General features: G+C 43.8%; 1 non-coding gene across 1 annotated transcript; it reads left to right on the forward strand.

Moving 5' to 3' along the window:
* The first annotated feature begins 13101 nt into the window (after positions 1 to 13101).
* On the forward strand, positions 13102 to 13208 carry LOC112856551 (U6 spliceosomal RNA). Its single transcript, XR_003223123.1, has one exon. It is a non-coding gene; the product is annotated as a U6 spliceosomal RNA (small nuclear RNA).
* The last annotated feature ends 4746 nt before the right edge of the window (positions 13209 to 17954 follow it).

Below are 17954 nucleotides of genomic sequence, written 5' to 3' on the forward strand. Positions count from 1 at the left end.
TGAACTTAGGGAACTCACTCTGCTCTCCAGGTTCATTTTCCTTGGCCTCAACAATTTCCTAAGATTCCTTCTAGCTCCACAGTCTCAAATTTTAAATCAGACCTTAATTATGTGCTAAGTAAAGTATAATATATTTCATTTGAAGGATGGCATACTGACAAAGATAGTTAAGAAGATGACAAGGCAGCATGGAAAGTACTCATTACATAACATGGAATACAAAATGTTGTTTATACTTTCTAAAGCTATAAGGAAGATTCTGTGCACATTTGGACAGAAGCTGGAAGGAGAGGGAACAAAGAAAACAGAGTGAGATCATGGGTGGGTGAAGTTTCCTTGTAGTTGGATTTCCACTAATTTGCTGTTTAAAAGTCATACGTTTAGGGAAGCATATCTTGATGTTCTTTGGAAGAACTGTTTGCCTGGGAGTTTGCTGTCATTTATTTTCCCAGCTTCTGAGTCGATGGTAGCCAGGCTGATCTCTCTGCTATTCATGGACTGCATCAGGAGAGCTCAATATTGTTTCCAAAGTGGTCACATGCCTGTGTCCGTAGCCAGGCCCCCATCCTCTGAGCCCAAACCAATAATCACAAACTCTGCACTTGTGTTTCCCTCCACTGCTGGCTGGGAGGCAACAGGTATGGAACATAATGGTCCAGTAGGAGAACCTCAGGTGGGAAGAGAGCTCAAGGTTTGCTCTGTCCTTCCTCTGAGGTAGCCCATTTGAAGTGTCTGCCTGATTCACAAAGAAGTCTCTCACTGCCTACCCTTGATCCACAACCAATGGCTGCAGCAGCCATGTTGGACAATACGTCTCTGCTCCCTCCCATGGCAACATTCAATAGGTCCATCTGAGCGCCTGACCTGAGATGGCCAAGCAGACCCTCTTTGCCAGAAATCTGAAGTTGGGATGAAGAAAGGGTCAGTCTCTCAACATGGATAAATCCAAAACGTGTAAGCATGGGTGCTGTGGGATAGACATTTCTGATCACCCATGTAGACAGTAAAAGCAAAGTTCATATCAGGAGCAGGATGTCTCTGTGCTCTCTGGTCCAGCCCCGCCCCCAGGGATGCCACAGCCTGCCCCCTGGGTTCTGGGAAAGAGCCTAAATTCTTAAATGAAGTCCGCTTTCAGGTTAGGCTAAGGCAAGTTGGTTTCTGTTACTTGCAATCCATCAAGTATTAATACAGTTTATCTATGGGAACCTCCCAGGATCCCATACAAGTGCTTTTGTGACCTGACCCTGCCTGGAGCCCCACCCGGTCACCCACTGGTCTCCCAGCCAAACCGGGCCTCAGCTGGTAGCGCCACACAATGGGTCTTGCTGGGCTTTGCTGCTGCTCTGCCTGAAATGTTCACCAGCCTGCTGAGCTCTGTCCCCAGCCGGAAGGCATCAGCAGGTAAAAAAGCCTGGCTGCAGGGGTCTGCTTACCTCCTCCCTTTACTTCAGCCTTGCATATGATTAAAGCACTCAGAAAGAGTGCTGCCTGGGATGCCAGGAACTTCTCTTTCTAATCCCTGCTAGCCAGAACAGACTTTGAGTGTTCAGAGAGCAGATCCTCCCGGGGAAGCTAAGGGAGGCTCACTGCTGCAGCCTGAGACACTGCTGCTCTCATTCGGGTTTGCTGCATTCTTTATTCATAAGGATCCTGGGCATCCAGGTTAAAAGCTGGCAGTACCCAGCATCCCCACTCTTAATGAGGAATCAACAGCCTGGTGAAAAACTTGGTGCAGGGAGCTTCTCCGAACTTGCCTGAGGAGAGGGACACCTTGCCTCCCAAAAGACGTTCCGAAGAGCAGCAGATGTACACAGTTTAATCCTACCTATTTGAAAGGCACAACAATGACTTAACATTATGTAGTACATAACACAGTGCCTCACAAAAGTCGTCTAACCCAGGTGGTATTATCAGCCCTAGTTAACAGATAAGGAAACTGGTTAGGCAACTTGCTGAGGTTACACAGGGACAAAGGGGGCCCCCAGGTCCAAAGCTAGTGGCTTGGCCCCAGCCACTGTCCCCTAGCCAGGGGTTCTCAGGGCATGCTCCCTGGACCAGCAATAGCAGCATCTCTTAGGGGGTCCTGGTTAGAAACACAAGTTCTTGGGCCCCCACCCAGACCGACTAAATCACAGACTTTGGTGTCAGGGCCTGGCTGGCAATCTGGGTGTTAACAAGCCCTCCCCAGGGGATTCTGATGCATGTGCTAGACCCTCACTGTTCAATGTGGGTCTCAGTCCAGCTGCATCAGCATCTCTGGAGAGTTAAATAGAAATGCAGACCCTCAGACCCTGCCCCAGACCCAGCGAGTCACAATCTGCATTTTTGACATTTTCCGGTGACTTGTTTACACATTAGAGTTTAAAAATTAAAAAGCAATGCTAGGGGCACGTGGGTGGCTCAGTCAGTTAAGCACCCAACTCTTGATTTCGAACCAGGTCATGATCTCAACGGTTTATGGGATCGAGCCCCAAGGTGAGCTCTGTGCTGACAGCATGGAGCCTACTTGGGATTCTCTCCCCCTCTCTCTCTGTACCTCCCCTGTTTTGCTCATGCTTGCTCGCTCTCTGTCTCTCTCTCTCAAAACAAATAAATAAACTTAAAATAAAATAAGCAAATAAATAAAGAAATAGCACTGCTCTCCACTGTGAGAATCAAACAGTTGACCCCTAATACAGTATCAGAGCTCTTAGTCCCAGGGCACATGCTGCTTTCTAAATAAATGAATCATAGCTCCATTTTTCTTACCAGGGATTGGTTTCAAAAGAGGCATGTGAGCATAATTCTAACCAACAAGACAGGAGAAATTAACATAAATGTTTCCTTGGTATAAAAAAAGAAATACATGGGGCCACCTCAACTCATTAGGATGGCTACTATCAACAAGAAGGGAAGGGAAGGGAAAGGGAAAGGGAAAGGGAAAGGGAAGGGAAGGGAAGGGAAGGGAAGGGAAGGGAAGGGAAGGGAAGGGAAGGGAAAGGAAAGGAGGGAGGGAGGGAGGGAGGGAGGGTAGGAGGGAAGAAAACAAGTATTGGCAAGAATGTGGAGAAATTGGAACACATTGCACTGTTGACTGGAATGCAAAATGGCACTAGGGAGAAAAGTTTGGCAGTTCCTCAGAAAATTAAAAGTAGAGTTATCAGGTAACCCAGTAATTCCACTTGTGGATTAGAGCCAAAAGAATTGAAAGCAAGGTCTCCAAGAGAGATTTGTACACCCATGTTCATAGTAGCATTATTCACAATGGCTAAAAGGTGGAAGCAGCCCAAGTACCCAACAACAGTGAATAGATAAACGAAATGTGGTATATACGTAGAATGGAACATTATTTAGCCTTATAAAAGGAGATTCTGGGGCACCTGGGTGGCTCAGTCGGTTAAGCGGCCGACTTCGGCTCAGGTCATGATCTCGCGGTTCGTGGGTTAGAGCCCCGCGTTGGGCTCTGTGCTGACAGCTCAGAGCCTGGAGCCTGTTTTGGAATCTGTGTCTCCCTCTCTTTGACCCTCCCCCATTCATGCTCTGTTTCTCTCTGTCTCAAAAATAAATAAATGTTAAAAAAAATTAAAAAAAAAAAAAAAGGGGCGCCTGGGTGGCGCAGTCGGTTAAGCGTCCGACTTCAGCCAGGTCACGATCTCGCACTCCGTGAGTTCGAGCCCCGCGTCAGGCTCTGGGCTGATGGCTCGGAGCCTGGAGCCTGTTTCCGATTCTGTGTCTCCGTCTCTCTCTGCCCCTCCCCCGTTCATGCTCTGTCTCTCTCTGTCCCAAAAATAAATAAAAAAAAAAAAAAAAAAAAGAAGGAGATTCTACCACATGCTAAAGCATGGATAAAACTTTAGGACATTATAGTACGTGAAATAAGCCAGTCTCAAAAAAACAAATAATGTATGATTTCACTTACCTGAGGTACCTACAGGAGGCCAATTCATAGAGACAGAAAGTAGAAGGGTGGATGCCAGAACCTGGGGCAAAGGGGGAGTGCGGAGTTGTTGGTTCATGGACATAGAGTTTCAGTTTTGCAACATGAAAAGAGGTCAGGAGGCCTGTTGCACAACAGTGTGCATAAACTTCACATTACCAAACTGGACGCTTAAAAAAAGCTAAGATGACAAGTTTTATGAGATATATATTTTACCAAAGTTAAAAATAATTTTTTGGGGCACCTGGGTGGCTCAGTCGGTTGAGTGTCCGACTTCAGCTCAGGTCATGATCTCACAGACGGTGAGTTCGAGCCCCTCATCGGGCTGTCTGCTGTCAGTACAGAACCCGCTTCGGATCCTCTGTTCCCCTCTCCCTTTGCCCCTTCCCCTGCTCACGTTCTCAAAAATCAACAAACGTAAAAAAGTGTTTTTTTAATAATAATTTTTTAAAAAAGAGACACAAGAGAATATCATTTTTTTTTCTGCCTCAGAATTTTATCGTGTCCTCATATAGTAACTGGAATAGCTGCCAAAATTTGGGGACCCTCTGTGGAGAGGAAAAAAGATGAGAAAAATACAAATCTTTGCTGATGCCTTTGAGTCACTGCATTAACAAGCCCTGGATCAGCCATATCTCCAGGATTCGTATAATGTAAAATATTTTTAATTACTTAAGCTACTTTGAGTTTTCTGTTAGTTACAGCCAAAAGCATCTTTACAGATACCAGGCTCTAAGTACCCAACAAGAGGCAAGAAGCCAGTATGGCTCACGAAGATGAAAAGGCCTGGCTTTGAAGCTTTCAATTTTGCTGCCACAGCAGTGAAATTGTCTGGCAGTGATTATATAGAGAAAGTCTCCATGTCCTACTTGCTCATAATTTTTTTTTTTTTTTTAGTTCTCAGATATTGCTGTGCAATATATGCTTTTACAAGGAATCACTAAATTACACTAACTGCTTGGATGGCTATCATTTCATGCAATACAATGCAGCCGATAAAACGATGCTGAAGGCGAATACTTATTAACATGAAAAGCACCTTATCAGTGTACTAAGTGAGGGTAAATGCAAGTCACAAAGTGGTATGATTCAGTTTCTTCTGTATCAGCTCCAACTACTTATGGATAAGTAGGCAGGCAGATAGATGAATGGATATGAATACACAAATCTATGTGAAGACAGAATAAGAAAGCAAACCAGATATTTACACCGATTATACCTTGGAGTCAGGCACTATAACTATGCTTTGTTTTATTCTTTTCCATATATATTTTTCTAAATTTTCTTCAGTAAACCTCCTTCTTTTCTGATAATGAAAACATAGGTCTTTTTAAAATCTTATGGAATAATTTGATTCACTTTGTTTCCACAGACATGATTTTTCTCAAAGACCTGTGTATTTAATTTCCTACATATCTAACTTTTTGTTTCAACCCTTTAGAGAGGACATCACCATAACATATGACATAGATCTCTGCCCCTGAAATGGTGCCTACTGATCACAACTAATGATGCTGATGACACGGGCTTATTATATTATACCCATCAGTACACAGTGGTGACCTCAGGCCATATTCAAGGGTGTGGCACACCTTGTCCCTCTCTGAACCACCCCAGTTTGCTGTGGCTTTAGTTCTTGGATCTGCTTTGAATAGTTTCAGTGTCTTCAGGCATTCCACATTATTTGTCCATGTGTCTATCTGTTTCACACCCTCTTTTCCCCGCTACTCTGCAGTCTCCCATATACCGAATCTTTGGAAATCTGATGAACTCTATGGTTATCACTGAGTGTCAAGGAGAAGTAATTATTTTCTGTGTGAAACTTCAAAAAAAAAAAAAAGAAGCTTTTTTTTTTAGAAGAGAGGCCCAAGAACTTTGGTGTGAGGAAGGCTATGCCGTTTGGCTGCACACAGCCTTTGCTGGCTCGCCTCCTGGCTCCTGCATGATTCAAAATTGGCAAAGATGCTGGAGACCAGAGTTCTGCATAAATGAAGTGGGAGTGTTTCTGATAACTAAAAGCTACTCGATTAAGAAATAGCATGACTCTGGATCTCTGGACACGTCTCTCCTAAAGAAGGCGGCTGCAGATGGCAGGAACAGAGCCAACTGGGGTCCCTTCTACCCCCATCAAAGTGAGGTTATTTAGGTTCACCACCACCTGGTTATTAGATTCGCCAGATGGCAAGCCTGAGTAACTGCTCGGAAAGAGAGTAACCAGCCAATCCATTACCCGAGCACACCCGATACTGTTGATTTAACATGTGATGCACATACTAGTACATAATACGGGTAATGAGGCATCACAGAGCCATCATAGAGGCAGCCATCTGGGCTTGTGTGGGACAGCCGTGTGCACAGTGGCCATGGGAAAAACCCGACTGGGTTTGCTGAGGCAGGGACCAGGGGGAGGTGGAGCTGGGGGAGGCAGGAAGTGGGGCGTGTGCCCACACGTCTGCTGTCCACAGTATTCGAATATTTTGCTCCCATCGCTGAGACATTGCTGATTCCTGCCCAGTTCTGAGAACTGTCGGGTTCTCAGGTTTTCCATGTTGTTATTTTCCACTGCGATGAAAAAGCATATTTACACCAATGAGGGGGAAATGGAACCATGACTAGAGGTGGATTTGAACACTTTGACAGTCCTAGTCCAACTCTGATGGTTACTGAGAGTAGGGGTGGGGACAGTGTCTTTGGCTCACCTCTAGAACAGGCTCGTGGAGGAAATCTTCCTCTGTCCCCCCCACAGTCCCACTGGGGCTGCCACACAGAGGGCCTAGGAACCACAGAGAAGAAGGCCCAGAAAGAAACCCAGGTGAATCGGGCCATGCCACATTGGGCCCTGGAAGCTGCGTGGAGACAGAGGGATTCCTTGTCACAGTTCCTATCCCCCCATGTCTTGCCCTCATCCCCCCACAGTGCCCGCCACGGCACCGCCCAGATCAAGCAGTCAGCTCAGTTATTTATTCAGCAAACACTAGTTGCTGGGCACTTGGAGACACTGTGTAAAGGGCTCCCAGAATCTCTGTATTGTTTCTTACCATTACATACAAATCTACAATTACCTCCAAGTAAAAAGGTGTCATTAAAAATTAAATTAGAAAAGCTTGAATATGCCTGATAGAGAGCGACCAAGCAGAAACAAGTGAAGGAGACCCAGAAATATTGTGAGAGAGACGGAGCCAGGGTCAAGCATCTGACAGACTGCTACGTGGAAGAGGGCACAAATGTGTGCTGAGGGTCTCAGGGGGCAGTGGGACGGGGAGGGCAAGTCAAGGCGGAGGATGAGACCTCATGTTGGAGGACACCAGGACACGGGAGAAAGCAGAGGGACCCGGCAGGGGTGCGGCACCCTGAGGCAGGGATCCCCTTTCCTGGCAGGGCTCCGGCAGACCCTGGGCAGCTATTCGTTAGGCACCTTCTAGGTTTCTTCCCAGCTCTAGGAATGTATGAGATGCTGACCTATTTTCAAAACCAATTTTCCTCACTGGCTCATTTTTTGTTCCGACTGACCTGTGACTGTAAATAAGGCGGCCGGTGCCTATAATCCAGCTTTTCAGAAGCTGAGCACTTTCCACGACTGAACTTCTGAGCCATCAGGTGGGGTGGAGAATGCTCTTGTGACCCACTCTAAGGGACTGTCACCCTCCCTGCTGCCATCTAAGGAATGTCCTCCTCGAGGCCATCCCCATAGCCTCCATCATTCCCGCAGGGGAGGAGAGTGGCTGTGAGAGCCTAGAAAAGTCCTCACCCATGCTTTGTATCAAACATACAGGAATAAACCCAAATGCCAAGGGGAATTCAACATCCATCACATTTTTATCGTATTGTCTATGCTATTGTCATGCTCATTTCAGATCCTCGAAAATGCACAATAACCCCATGAGGCCACAAGTGCCGGGGTCTCATAGAAAGAGTAAAAGTAAGAGATAGAGCAGGCCTCACACCCCCAGCTTCTGACTCTGGTGTGCATGCTTTATACTCAACCCCACCGTTCCCAGCCTGTGGCTTTGCCTTCTTAGTATCAAGATGTTCTTTGCCTCTTCTGATCTCGGCTTTGCTCTCTCATCATTGACCCCCATGCACCCTCATCCTATTTCATCAGTGTTATACCGTCTATGTCTCAGCACTTCAATGTTATGTTCAGCTTCTCTGTGACTTTCCAAGTTGCCCCCACTGTAGTGTCTCCAATCTCACTAGCCTGATGCATTTTAGCCCCTGAGCACCGGATCTTCTCCTCTGTCTCACTCCAATATGGGGAGAAACCTGAAACAAATCTTTCTTAGATGCCAATCTGCTGGTTCTTGGTGGTGTTTCTGCATGTTTCACAGCCACTGTGGCAAGACCAAAACCCAGGATTGCTTAGCCTCAGAGAGTCAGCAGCAAGCAACAGTCCCAGGACTACAGCAAGGAGAGGCCAGCTGAGTGGTTGGTGAGACCCGGCAGTGAATATATGAACTAAGAACCATGGATGAGGAGTTAGGAAGGTGGACAACCTTATAGGGGGCCAACCTGAGAAAGCAAATAGTATCTCGGTTTGTCTGAAATAAGGAAGCTTTTAAAGGGCCAGGTATGGCTGTCTCTTTTTGCTCCACAGTGTCTTAAAGGCACCACCTGTCACCTGCTGGCTGACTGATTCAGCAGCCTGGGAGTTCACAGGGGGCCGGCCTGCCTTGGACACAACCCTGTTGATTGGAGCCAAAGCACCTCACACAACAGTCTTAGGTCAAAGCCAACAGATATCTTCACACCCTAACTCATAGAGAAAGTCAGGATGGGAGAATAATAATTGACTGTATCCCTCACCAAAACAAATGCCTCATCATGGCATATTTAGTGTTTCCACTAATGCATGGAAAACAAAAGATGAATTCTTTCTCAGCTGCAAAGCCTAATACATCACTGCCAAGAAGGAAGCATTTAATAAAATCCTTCTTTTTTAGGTGTTCTATGGAGCCCAACCTCCAAGCTCACAGTGCAATGAGAATAACCCATGCACAGCACATTGACCCAACAAATATTTATTGAGCATACCTACTATATGCCAGGCACCAAGCTAGGCTCTGACAGTTTTTCAGAGCTGCCCTTTAATGTTCACATATACAATCAAGTCTGATCTGCATAAAACTAAGTGACATGGGTGTTATCTCCATATTTAGCAGATGAGTAAACTGAGGTCCACCAAGTTTAAATTTTTTTTAAGTTTATTAATTTTTGAGAGAGAGAGAGTGAGCAGGGGAGGCGAAGAGAGAAAGAGGGGGACACAGAATACAAAGCAGGCTCCAGGCTCTGAGCCGTCAGCACAGAGTCCGACAAGGGGGGGGGGGGGGCTTGAGCCCACGAACAGTGAGATCATGACCCGAACAAAAGTTGGACACTTAACCGACTGAGCCACCCAGGCACCCCTGAGGCTCACCAAGTTTAGATGAATGGTCCAAGGTCATAGGACTAGTGCTTAACATATAGCATAGATACATGGCCATATAAACTTTTACGCCCTGGGAAAGAATCTCAGGGAATACTCATCCTTCGTGCCCCTGGATGCCTATGGACCCTTTCCTACCTGTGCCTCCTTTCCACCCTACCATTTTTAGGCTTGTCACCTCGTGTCTATAAAATGGCTGCTTCAACTCTAGTTTCATGTCCTTGCAGGAGTTTATCCAAAGGAAGATCCAGGTCATATGACCACCCAGCAGCAAGGGTAGCTGGGAAGGCAAGAATCTGGTATTTATAACCTTAAGGGTGGGGGGGGGGGGGGGGACAGGTGCACAAGGAGGAAAGTTGGATGGCTATTGGATAGCCATCTCTGCTGCAGGTAACTTTCTGATTCCTAATTAGGGCCAGCACTGAAAACTAATTCTTCCTGAGTCGAAATATGGATTTCTTGACACTACCTATAGGTTGCTTTATTAGTTTTCTATGGCTGTGTTATAGCTTAATGCAGCTTAACTCCTGGCAGCTTAAGACAATACCCATTTATTCTCTCAGAGTTCTATAAGTCAGAAATCAGGGAAGGCTTGAGTGGGTTCTCTGCTTAGACACTTGCAAGGCTAAAATCAAGGTGTTAGCAGCCCGAGCTCTCATCTCGGACTCTGGGGAAAAATTCACTTCCAAGATCATTCAGATTTTTGGTAGATTTCAGGTTTTTGCAGCTGTAAGACTGAGGTCCCTGTGGCCTTGCTGACCGTCCGCCAGGATCACTTTCAAGTCCAAAGGCCATTCTCCACCCTTGAGCGAGGCCCCCTCCATCTTCAATGCCAGCAATGGTGCACTGACTCCTTCTCATACTTCTCTCTGACTTTCCCTTCTGCCACCAACTGAAGAAAACTCCCTGCTTTTAAAAGAATTAAATTAGAGGGATGCTGGGTGGATAAGTCGGTTAAGCATCCTACTCTTGGTTTCAGCCCAGGTCATGATGTCACGGTTTTGTGACTTCAAGTCCTGCATCGGGCTCTGCACTGACAGCACAGAGCCTGCTTACTTGGGATTCTCTCTCTCCTTCCCTCTCTGCCCCTCCCTTGCTAGTGCACTCTGTCTCAAACTAATAAATAAATAAATAAATAAATAAATAAATAAATAAATAAATGACTTAAATTAGAGTATGCCCACACAGATAATCTGCATTTTGCCATAATCACAGGAATTAACACCAGAGGATGAAGATCGTGGGAGCCATCTTAAAATTCCGTCTACCTCAGTTGCCATTAAAAAAAAAAATCAGGATTTATTCTTATAGTTCAAGGTAGGGTCACCCTTCCCTGATTCACAACAAGAGAAGGAGGACTTCCAATCAAAACAGGGACTCTGCAAGCAAAAAATTAAAGGAAAGAATGGCTGTTGGGTAGACAACCAAGGGTGTCTGTGATCAACCTTTTTCTGTGAAACTGAGATATTAACCCTAACTTAGTTACGCAGTGGAATCCCACCTAGCTGGTAGACATTTTTTTGAATGACAACATGGTATATAAATGAGAACATGTCCACTGACCAGGACATGTATTCCTGCTTCCCTTAACTTTCCTCCCTCCCTCACTCCCCTCCTCATCCTGTACCTCGTCCTTAGCCTGAAATGTGCCCCCCCCACACAGACTCATGAAGAATGCTGGCCAACAGGGAATTTTAAAGGGTTTTCTTATAAAAGCATTTAATGTGGCTAGATTTCTCATGTTGATTTTTCACTGGTTTGCGTCTATCAGGCAAAAGGGAAGGAAAAGGGTTTACAGGAAGAGGAGGCCCATCTCTCAGAGCTTACACAGAGCAGGCCTAGCAGTGCCCACGGTGTTTCTAATGAGCCCTGCTGGCTTTTCCAAGTCTTTCCAAAGAGAAATCACCCACCCTCTCCTCTTCAGAGATGCCTCATTACCAGCTCTTTCAATGCATTGTTTTCTGTTTCACTGCCTTAAACTTGACTCAGACCACCCATGTTTTTTATTTCAATTAGTTTTCCCTGCTTTATGACATCTGTTTGGATTTCATCTTTTTTTTTCTTTCTCCTTCACCAAAAAGTCTAAAATCCCAAGTCAGATGTCTCCAAAGAGCTTATGCGTGTTTGCACAAAACACGTGAAGATCCTTAAGAACTACAAATTATCAACAGGAACAGCTCAATTCCTTTCAGAATTCTTTACTTTCATGGAGGCTGTGTTTACCTTTTATTTTAAGTACTTTCAAGCCCATTCTCTTGAAGTACCTTGCCTTACCAAGAGCCCCGTTTGTTTGTTCTTATTGCCTCCTTCATTCAGGAGAACCATCAATCAGTTTCTGAAACAAGGCAGCCTCTGTGCAGAATCAAAAGCCACCACATCACAGCTGATGGCAAGAGAATGCAGTGGGCATTGTTATTTGTACACAGGCCTTCATCCCTTTGAGAAGTACCTCTGTTTGAAATGAATGAGGCAGACAAGAGTGCTGGCTTCAAAAGCAACTATCCTCCTCTGGGCTTTTCTTGTTGAAAGTCCTGAGCAGCACAGTTACTAGAAAGTAAAGAGAATAAAAGGCAGGCTACAGGTTTCCTACACAAGAGATGCACACCTGGCCTCAGCCAGGCTGTGTGGCCAGACATCTGCCTTTACTTCGTACAGTTGGGTTTGCAAGGTTAATGTCAAAGAGGCTATTTATTTTCTACCAGTGATTATGAATAAAAAATACATAAATTTCCTTCACCAAAAGCCTCACCCAGAAGTATGACAGGCTCCTCTCTTTCCTGGTGCCCCTTAAGGGTATCAGTGCTGGTAGGAGCAGAGCTACAGGAACTACTGTTGCCATGGTGATGACTTCCGGACCAAGGGATTGGCTGATCCTTGGCCCAGCTCTTCCACCCAGCTATCACCTCCTCTGCATCAAGAGGCCTCCTTATTCCTTGATCCATTTTTCATTTGGCTGGAATGTTGGAGAGCACAGTTTTCCAAGGCACTTCATGACCCTTCTGTAGATTCTTGATGACCCTGATGTTGATTTGGACCTAAAGTCTTGGGATAGTGGAAAAGTTAAAACAATATGCAGGGCTCATATATATGATCATCCTAATAATCGGCTTGAGAATCATCACGGTCATCTCTCAATTGCATAGAGTTTGCAATGACTGCTTGAAAGTTCAGAGCAAATATCTGGCCCATGACCAGGACGTGAAATGAACAGCACAATGTGTATTTGACATGACACCTCATTCATGAATTCACCTTATTTTTCCCATCCTTATCTGCCATGTCTGAATTTTCTTTTTAAGAAGTCTTATATTGTTTGCATCCTTAAAAAGTGTCTTAAATTCATTTGAAGCAAGGCTAACTATAAAGAAAGTATAAGTATATCCCTCAGAAATCCAATGAATTCTTGCTATTAGGATGGAAGGAAAAAGTGCAAAGGCTTTTCTGGCCAGGAAGGGGACGTTGCATAGCGCAAAACATCTAGACCATATTCTGTGTAAAATCAAATGGGATCATTTAATTTTTTATTCATTTTTGAGAAACAGAGAGAGACAGAGCCCAAGTGGGGGAGGAGCAGAGAGAAAGGGAGACACAGAATCCGAAGCAGGCTCCAGGCTCTGAGCTGTCAGCACAAAGTCTGACACACAGCTCAAACTCACAAACCAGGAGACCATGACCCGAGCCAAAGTCAGAGGCACCCAGGTGCCCCTCAAATGGGATTACTTAAATGAATGTTTTCTGTTGAAGAAAAGAAAATGTACACTTGGTGTTTGCTTTGGCAGCGCATATGTTAAAACTAGAACAATACAGAGAAGATCGGCATGGTCTCTGCTCAAGGATGACACACAAATTCATAAAGTGTTCCGTATTTCTAGATACTGGTCAAAGGGTACAAATTCCCAGCTATAAGAGAAATGAGATCTGGAGGTCTAATGCACAGGCTGGTGACTATAATTAACAATACTCTGTTATATATTTGAAAGTTATTAGCAGAGTAGTTCTTAACACACACACACACAAATCATAATACACAAAGGAATGAAGATGTTAACTAACTTTATGGTGGTAATCATTCTGCAATATATACATGTATCTAATCATCACGTTGTATGCCTTAAACTTACATATGTTATATGTCACTAATATCTCAGTAAAGCAAGGAGAAAAAATTGCCTCAATGCAGAGAAAATATACACACACACACGGGTATATGGATGATTGGACTCAAGAAAACTAGAATCTCTTTTTTTTTATTTTTTTAAATATTTTATTTATTTTTGGGAGCGAGACAGAGTGTGAATGGGGGAGGAGCAGAGAGAGGGAGACACAGGATCAGAAGCAGGCTCCAGGCTCTGAGCTGTCAGCACAGAGTCCAACGCAGGGCTCGAACCCATGAACCACGAGATCATGACCTGAGCTGAAGCTGGCCGCTTAATTGACCTAACCACCCAGGCGCCCCACTGGAATTTCTGGCACAAAGGAGGGATAAGGACATGACACTTCTAATCTCAGGGAGCCCCCTAAACAACTAGGGACCTGCTACATCAAGTCACTTACACAAGATTTTGGTCAGTCCCTTTAAAAGCCTGGGGTGGGAGGTGTGGACACATCACACCATCAGGGAGGTGCTTAAGGGGTTCGAGAAATCCAAGTTTTTGCACACATTAAAAGCTTTACAGGGGCGCCTGGGTGGCGCAGTCGGTTGGGCGTCCGACTTCGGCCAGGTCACGATCTCGCGGTCCAGGAGTTCGAGCCCCGCATCAGGCTCTGGGCTGATGGCTCAGAGCCTGGAGCCTGTTTCCGATTCTGTGTCTCCCTCTCTCTCTGCCCCTCGCCCGTTCATGCTCTGTCTCTCTCTGTCCCAAAAATAAATAAAACATAGAAAATCTTATAAAAAAAAAAAAAAAAGCTTTACAAATACCTGCTGAATAAATGGAAAAGATAAGTAAAGCAAAACAAAACACCCACAACAGCAGAAGCAAACAAAGAATTGAAAACCATTTTGCCTACATGCTAAGTAAGTTCGCAGATAACATTCAAATGAACTCAGGTAGAAATGATTGAGCAGCACCCACAAAAGGAGGTGTGATCCATAGCTCCGGTTCTTTTAATCCTCTCAACACACTTTGAGGGAGATGTTTTTATTTCCACTCTTTTTTTTTTTTTTCAACGTTTATTTATTTTTGGGACAGAGAGAGACAGAGCATGAATGGGGGAGGGGTAGAGAGGGAGACATAGAATCGGAAACAGGCTCCAGGCTCTGAGCCATCAGCCCAGAGCCTGACGCGGGGCTCGAACTCACAGACCGCGAGATCGTGACCTGGCTGAAGCCGGACGCTTAACCGACTGTGCCACCCAGGCGCCCCTCCACTCTTTTTCAGAAGAGGTTAAGTAAGGTTAACTAATTTGTGCAAGACCACATAACTAGTAGGTGAAAGAACCAGGATTTCAGCCCAGAGCTGTCTGATTCTAAAAGCAGACTATTCCTTCAGTTCACACCTATATTTTCTTTTCAAGCTTTTCTTGTGTCAAGAGCACAAATCTGAGGCCACATCCCAGTGGCACTGAATCAGAATCTCTGGAGGACTTGGAAACATACATTTAACAGAGACAAGATGATTATTATTATGGGGCACCTGGGAGGCTCAGTTGGTTAAGCGTCCAACTTCAGCTCAGGTCATGATCTCATGGTTCATGAGCTCGAGCCCCGCATAGGGCTCTGTGCTGACAGCTCAGAGCCTGGAGCCTCCTTTGGATTCTGTCTCTCTGTCTCTCTCTCTCTCTCTCTGCCTCTCCCCCCCCCCCCCATACTTTGCCTCTCTCTCTCTCTCTCTCTCTCTCTCTCTCTCTCTCTCTTAAAAATAAATAAAACTTTAAAAAAAAAACCCATGATTATTATTATCACAGAAGTTTAAGAAAACAGCTCTATCCATCAGGTGGGAAATGAACTCATGTCTGTTTCCCTTTTACTGATCAAACAGAAGCCATTAGAGATTTGAAGCTCATACGACAAAAATAAATGACGTCATTCTATAGCTTAACAGATATTTATAGGATATTTATTCCTCAGTTTGGTAATTATGCATTGTCTGATTGAAGGTTATCTGGGTCCCAAAACACAGAGACCATCCTCTTAAGTTAAAAATAGACATTAGTGGAAACCTCAGACTTTTTTTTAGCTTTCCTCTTTGGTCTTTCAGAGCAGAAGAGAGAATTCGTTTTCAGTTCCTAGCAGCTTTAACCTATGCAGAGGTTCCAGCTGTACAGGAGCTGAAGGACGGCTGGAAGGAGAACCCCAGGCTGAGAGTCAGTCCTCTTGTCTGGTTGCCCACCAGATGGCTTTCATTGGATGAAAAGTTCCATGATCCAGGAAGGAGAAAACCATCATGGCTTGGTTTGCTTTTCTTAGTTTCAGTTTTTCCATGCTTGATGAGAAGAGCAGAGGCCAACTACGTCTGCAGCTCCAATCCCTATCATGGAAGCAAACGACGTCTTTGTACAACCTAAATACTTAATGAATTAAATGGAAAGCAAGACAGTGATTCCTGACAGGGCTAAATGTAAGTCAAGCTGTGAAACTCCACAGCGCAGCCAGAAGTAGAGACGGACAAGTTGAACTGAAACCTGACCACTGCTTCTCAGCAATTTTACTGTAAGTTATTCCTGTTATCTCAGAGAGAAATTTGAGACAGAGCTAGAGAAAAGTATGAAACTGATTTCCCTCATGTTGAGCACAGATTGTTGTTGTTTTAGAAATTTGTTTTATACACTATTGCCAAGGAACTTGCTTTGAATGAAATTTCCGGGCATGGTATCTATAATAGCAAATAACGACAGTTACATTTTACAAATACTAGTTTAATATGTTTCTATTCTGATCTCATTTAATCTTTGCAACAACTTGTTAAGGTTTATACTCTTAATTAACACGATTTTACAGATAAGGAAAGAAAACTGGTAGCTTCCTCAGAGAGTTGTTTTTTTTTTTTTTTTTAACTTTTTTTTTTTTTGGGGGGGGGACAGAGAGAGACAGAGCATGAACGGGGGAGGGGCAGAGAGAGAGGGAGACACAGAATCGGAAACAGGCTCCAGCTCTGAGCCATCAGCCCAGAGCCCGACGCGGGGCTCGAACTCACGGACCGCGAGATCGTGACCTGGCTGAAGTCGGACGCTTAACCGACTGCGCCACCCAGGCGCCCCCCTCAGAGAGTTTTTAAGTAACTTGCAGAAAGTCCTCAGCTTGTAACCAAGAGCCCATCTCATATCACTATACTAACTGCATCCCCAAGGAGGCCATATACATAGGCCGTTAATGTCTCAAAAGACAAATTCCCATACTGGATGAAAATATAAGACCCAACAATATGTTTGTTGCTTAATGATAGGTTTCTGTAATGAAACAATGCAGAAAACCAAAAAATAAAAAAGTTTTATTGAGGAACCTCATGCAACAAAAGGGAAACAGCTGGTCAGGGTGGTATCATATAAAAGAGATTTTGAAACCAAAAAAGGTGGAGGGAGGGTGCAAAGAGGCTCCAGATTACAAGGAAAAATATAAAAACAACAGTGAAGACATGGCTTACCAAAGTTAGAAATGCAAAAACAAATGGAATAAATCAAAAGCAAACCACTGTCATGGGAGGTATGAATTCATGATCAGGCTAAGACAAAAATTAGACAGTCTTGAAAATTAAATAGACACATTTCAATAGACAAAAATTTAGAAGTCATTGGAGCTCTGACAAAAATAGATATAAATTTGAAGACTATATATAAATATATATAAATTTGAAGAATATCTGTATAAATATAGAGGCTAAGAATGCTATACACTTGGTATGTTGGAACCAACAGACATATATTGAACTTAGTAACAACATAAACTCTACATTTTTCTCAAGGTATAGGGCATTGGTATATATATATATATATATGCTAACTCTTAGATAAGATCCCAAAAATGAATCCAGAGGAAAGTTACATACTTTCTCACCACAGTGCAATAAAGCTAAATGCTAATAAGTAAAAAAAAATAAATAAATAAATAAAAAAAAAAGGAGACTTGGACAAAATAATGATCTAATCTATAGCCTCGGGAGTAGAGCATCCAAGGGTTTAGACCTTAACTCCATATCTTACTGTTGTGTGACTTAGGCAATTTATTGAACCTCTCTGAACCTAAAAATGTGGCTCTACTTTGCAAAGATGCTGTGAATTTTATCTATAAAGTACATACAATAATATAATACTAAGGCTTAAAGGAAGGTAAAACCATATGTCATACAAGTATGATGCCATATTTTTAATGTACTCATATTTTATTTAACTAGAAAAAAAGCTCAGAATTTTTGCTCATTAAAAGCCAAAGTCTAGAAAACATACATCTAATTACCAACAGTGCTCATCTCTATGACCTGCGATTTCTGATTTTTGTTATTTTGCTTTATTTTTTTACTGTAAATATATAGTTAGTGCACAATAAAAAAATAATAAATATGAAAATAAATATATACTTCTTTAAAACATAGTATAATAAGAAAATAAATATTAATATATTGAGTGCCCTCTAGGTGGGGGTTGCTGTAAACATGTGGCCATTTCAGTTGTTGTTAGTCATCA

This window comes from Puma concolor, chromosome B3, assembly GCF_028749965.1.
Source record: "Puma concolor isolate L17-30 chromosome B3, mPumCon1.1.hap2, whole genome shotgun sequence".
Classification (NCBI taxonomy): domain Eukaryota; kingdom Metazoa; phylum Chordata; class Mammalia; order Carnivora; family Felidae; genus Puma; species Puma concolor.